This window comes from Macaca thibetana, chromosome 4, assembly GCF_024542745.1.
Source record: "Macaca thibetana thibetana isolate TM-01 chromosome 4, ASM2454274v1, whole genome shotgun sequence".
Taxonomy (NCBI): domain Eukaryota; kingdom Metazoa; phylum Chordata; class Mammalia; order Primates; family Cercopithecidae; genus Macaca; species Macaca thibetana.
In genome coordinates, this window is record NC_065581.1 from 152,878,102 (window position 1) to 152,883,768 (window position 5,667).

At 39.8% G+C, this 5,667-nt stretch overlaps 1 pseudogene; it reads left to right on the plus strand.

The window, feature by feature from the left end:
• Positions 1-1,186: 1,186 nt before the first annotated feature.
• On the plus strand, positions 1,187-1,783 carry LOC126953611 (PIN2/TERF1-interacting telomerase inhibitor 1-like; annotated as a pseudogene).
• The last annotated feature ends 3,884 nt before the right edge of the window (positions 1,784-5,667 follow it).

The window sequence follows — 5,667 nt, forward strand, 5'->3', positions numbered from 1 at the left end:
AAGAATCTGCACTTCAGCCAGAGCTTAGTATCCATTGTGAGGTTGGGTCCGTGAGGAAAATGTTCAATAGGAATTGGAAATATTGACAGCTATTCAATAATTTACATGAGAGCCAAACAAGTCATAGAGGAAAATATCAAAGCAAAACTACTTATAATCTGTTAATAAGGATATACTGTGTCTTCTTCATTAAAAGTTTAAATAGGACTTTTGCTTCTTGCAGAAATTACTAAGTACCCTAATTAACCTTCATCTAGAGCTCACATAGTATATGATACTTTACTTATAAGGAAAATTTATTAAACAATTTGAGAAGCAGAAGAGAACCAAAATTTATTAACATGCATCATTAAGGTCTAAGAGTCGATGGAAAAGGAAGTGACAACAAAATTTGATGCTAAACATGATTGGAAGTGGTAGTAGAACAGCAGGTACTAATCCAAGAGTAGTTTGAATCTGGGGAGTACAAACACATTGGTTGCCTAGTGGTTTGAGTGCAAAGAACGAGGACAAAGAGATTAGACCACAAGGGTAATGAGAAAACATACTACTGTGATATAGAGTAGTGGCAAGGATGGGCTGTGAAATCCGATGGCCCTGGATTTGAATCCTGGCTCCATTCCACACAACTTGACCTTGGGTAAGTTACTTAAAGATGTAAGCTTCTGTTTCCACTTATTAAAATGGGGATAAGTTGCCTCAAGACACTGAGACAGGAGCATTGCTTGAGCCCAGGCATTCCAGGCTGCAGTAAGCTACGATCACACCACTGCACTCCAGCCTGGGAGACAGAGCGAGCCTGTCTCAAATAAAATAAAATAAAATAAAATAAAATAAAATAAAATAAAATAAAATAAAATATAAAATAAAATAAAATATAAAATAAAATAAAATAGGAATGCTATGTGGTTGTAGCAGATGAAAGTGCTGTTTGTGTATTAAGTTAAAATGGGTAAATATTAGCAATTTCATATGCTTCAACCTAAATTGCACCTACCCCTAAGGTTGTTACAAGAATTCAGTGAAATAAGGGAACCAGTTCACCTAGAGATTAAGAACATAGTCTCTGGGCTGCCATCCACCTGGCAATGGAGTCCCGTCTGTCCAGACCGTCCCAGATCTTGCTGCCCGCCCAGTGACCAAAGTCCTTCAGGTCTGGAGGTCGCGGTGTCACAGGCTCCGCGATATGTTGATGTTGGCTGAGCAGCGGCAGAAGCAGAAGTGAGCTGTGAATATTCAAAACACTGCCTGGAGTAATGCTGATTCTAAGTTTGGCCAGAGGATACTAGAGAAGATGGAGTGGTCTAAAGGAAGGGGTTTAGGGGTTCAGGAGCAAGGAGGCCCAGATCATATTAAAGTTCAAGTTAAAAATAACCACCTGGGACTTCAAGCTACAAACAATAATGAAGCCAACTGGATTGCCCATCAAGATGATTTTAACCGGCTTCTGGCAGAACTTGCCAGAGGCAGGTAACAACAGACTCCTTAGACAACAAGAAAAAGAAATCTTTTAGTTTTGAGGAAAAGTCCAAAATCATCAAAAACTGTGTTCATCATAGGAAATTTACAAAAGAAAAGGATCTATCATCTCGGAGCAAAACAGATCTTGACTGCATTTTGGGGAAAAGACAGAGTAAGAAGACTCCCAGGGGTGATTCCAGTCCCTCCACTCCAGACAGAACGAAACCACGATGACAACCCATGCTTTCACCATCCAGGAGTGTGTTGCCAAGCGAATGGCAGCACTGAAGAATAAGCCCCAGGTCGCAGCTCCAGGGTCTGACATTTCCAAGACCCAAGTGAAATGAAAAAGGGGAAAGAAAAGAAACAAAGAGGCAACAGGTAAAAATGGGGAGAGTTATCCCCTCACCCAGTCTAAGGCCAAGCGGCCTAAAGAGGGAAAGCCTAAGAGAGAGAAGGTCCAGGAGCCGGCATCCAAGGAGAAAAGAGCACGGGCAGAGGGACAGCGCAGAGGCCCCTGCTGGGACGAGAGTTCTGAGGCCTCTGCTCAGGGTGCAAGGAATTGTGTGCAGCCACCCAATGGCCAGGATTTCACCCTAAAGCCCAAAAAAACAAGAGGAAAAAAAAAGCTGCAAAGCCGATAGAGGTAGCAGTGGACGCTACGCTGAAAGAAAAAACAAAGAAAGAGAAGAAAGGTTCTACATGAATTCTCTCCAACCAGGACCTTCCGACCACTCAGCTGTCAGGGTGTTGCCGGAGCAGACACCTCTGGCCTGAAGTCAGAGCAGAGTTCACCCCAGAGAGCTGGGGCACATCTTGTGACATGCCCATGGGTGGCCGAGTCTTGCCCTCTCACCATGTTTCTCCCCAAATTATGTTCCCAGGAGGGCTTTTTTTTTTTAAATGTTCTGAATCATGGCTCTCACAAACAAATACATTTTTGTAAACTCTGAAAAAAACCATAGTCTCTTGAGCCATGCAGCTTTCTTTTTAATGCTGACTCCACCAACATCTAGTTGTGTGATGCTGGGCAAATGACTTACTCTCCCTCTGCTTCCCTTCCCTCTTGCATATAACAAGGTTATTAACAGCACCTGTTTTGTTGGCTTGTTGTGTTGGGATCAGTGGTTTGCAGACAATTAACCACGCAACAAATGTTAACAATATTAAACATCTTTGAGTACTAAGGCAGTTGGTCTAAAGTGAGCCTGGAAATAATTGATAAGCAATACAGTGTTCTATTGGCTCTTGTATAGTTTTGTCTTTATGTACATATCTAATTATTAGGTTAGTTCAAAAGTAATGATAGTTTTGCCATTAACTGATGGCAAAAAACCATAATTACTTTTGCACCAAACTAATATCTACCTATCTGATTATCTAAGTGATAACTTAATCATGATATTTGATCATATAGGTAAATAATGTTGTGTGTATTTATATACATATACACATATATGGTATATGTATGCAGATAAATGTACATCTCCTTATTGGTGTTCCATCAAAAGTTAAGCCATCTAATAATAAAGTTGACTTATGAAGTTTAATCTTTCATTTCACGCTGATACATAAAATTATAATTGATGTTCAGACCCAAAAAATTAGAAAACCAAAATACTCATTATTTAGTGAGTTAAAAAAAAAATGTACTAAGCAATAGCTTAACATTCTGCAGGATTAATGACCTTCAGAAGACTCTATAAACTTCTGATCAAAATAGTTAAGTAGAGATTTGGGGGGAAATGTGCAACAGAAATCTGAAATATTGACATAGGTTTTTTATTTTTTAGGATAACCAAATAAGAAATAGCAAAAATATCACATCAAAATTGTAAGATTTTAAAAATTCATGTATCATAATTTCATGAGGATTTTGATGGTCCTTTGCTCTAATTTATAATGGGCTCCACCCATAAGTTTGAAATCAACCTTATTTGGTTCAGGTATATTTTATTATCGTATTTATATTTAGAAGCCAGTAAATCCCTGGTGATTGCATTAATTTATCAGAAATAAAGGTTGAACTTATCTATTTTTTAACCTAATCATGACTTGCTTTAAATGTATAATCCCAAAATTCAGGTGCTTTTGAGATTCTTTGCGGTGTTGAATTTTCATTTTGGTTGTAATAACTTTATTTAAAAAATCTCTGGTAGTCATCAAAACTGGATGTCCAGTTATTTTAAGTTTAAGATACTCTAAAATCCCTCAAAATGTCCCTCAATAACTAAAAATTTTAATTGGTTCTTTCATGACAAATTCAGAAAGGCACCTTTCTTTTATTTTTCCAGAAGCTCCTATAATATTTACAGTTGGAAAAGCCTAAAGCATGAGGGAATATTGGTTTGCTGTTATTGTAAAACTGCAAATTGGAAACCTGATGTTTCATTTCTGATTGCTGTTTTATATAATTATCTCATAATGATTAAGTTTTCTTTCTGAAAGGAAAAGAACACATTGTTTTTCCTGCATTATCTGATTTAATCATCCAAATAACAATGTGAAATATTATCAAACCCGTTTTAAAAGATGACGAAATTGGAGTGCAGAGGAATTTATTAAGAACCTATGGAAGTACAGACTTTTGGGATTATACAATTAAAGCAAGTCATGATTAGGTTAAAAAATAGTTAAGTTCAACCTTTATTTCTGACAAATTAACACAATCACCAGGGACTTACTGGCTTCTAAATATAAATACAATAATAAAATATCTAATATCTATTATTAGATAATAAAATATCTAATAAAATAAGAGATGATCTGGGCCAGGTATGGTGGCTCACATCTGTAATCCCAGCATTTTGGGGGGCTGAGGCAGGCGGATCACCTAAGGTCAGAAGTTCGAGACCAGCCTGGCCATCATGGTGAAATCCCTTCTCTATTAAAAATTTAAAAAAAAAAAATAGCTGGGTGTGGTGGCATGTGCCTGTAGTCCCAGCTACTTGGGAGGCTGAGGCAGGAAAATCGCTTGAACCCAGGAGGCAGAGGTTGCAGTGAACCGAGATCGTGCCACTGCATCCCAGTCTGGGCGACAGTCGAGTGAGACTCTATCTCAAAAAAAAAAAAAAAAAAAAAAAATTATCCAGGCATGGTGGTGCATGCCTGTATCCCCAGCTACTTAAGAGGCCGAGGTGGGAGGATCACTTGAGCCCAGGAGCTCAAGGCTGCAGTGAGCTGTGATCAGGCCACTGCTTCTCCAGCCTGGGCAACAGAGCAAGACCTTGTCTCAAAAAACGAAAGGAAAAAAAGAGACAATCTGACTCAAAACCCTTCACTCATAATGACCACCCAATCAGCCTTCAGTGAACTTTTCCATGATGGCAGAGGAAGGGGAGCCTGTGTGCAAGAGAAGCGCAACCAGGTTGGGATGGAGACTACCAAAAGAAGTACATAACATCAGAAAAAGCAAAGAACGCCATGTTTTAAAGAAGAGGGATTGGTCACCTTAGCCAAGTGCCACACACAGACCCATGAAAGCATGGACTACAAAAGGCCAAACACATCTTGATGAAAAGGGAATTTTAGTGACCTTAGTGAAAGCAGTTAAGAATGGTGGAGTCAAAAGCCAGGCACCTGTATAAGGTAAGAAAGCAGAGTCAGGGGTACAGTCCACTCCTTTGGAAATTTTGAGTTCTCAAAAAGAGAACAGAGACTTGATGGTATTTAGAAGGACAAATAGCACCAAAGCCAGTTTCCCTTTTTAGGAACCTGTGGAGGAGAGGGTGGAGGCACACGAGACAGGGACAATGACTGTAGGAATGAGGTGTCAGAATTCAGAGTGACCTAAGTTCGTGATTTAGGTCAGTGGCCTAGAGGACTTAGACTTGAAAAAAAGGGCAAGCCCTTCTCTGAGACAGGAAGACAGATCATGGGAACCCACATGAATGTGAAGAAGGAGAGCAGGTAGGTACCAGCTGGTGGCTGATAGAGGGCTTATCTGGGACCTAACTGTCCTCACTAAAGGAACAGCAAGATCATCTGCCAAGACTGAGGAAGAGGGCACTAAAAGGGGGCGGAAGTGTGGGGAGCACTGGAAAGATCTGAGGGAACTGGAGAGTTGAACTACCAGAAACAAGAGAAAGCATTGACAGGAACTGCTGAGGACTCGGCGAAGGCTTAAGGCTCGCGGTCAATTGTTTAGCATTACCTACTCTGTCAGGAGATGTGGCTTTTCATCCAGAGTTATTACTTTCTAGAGCA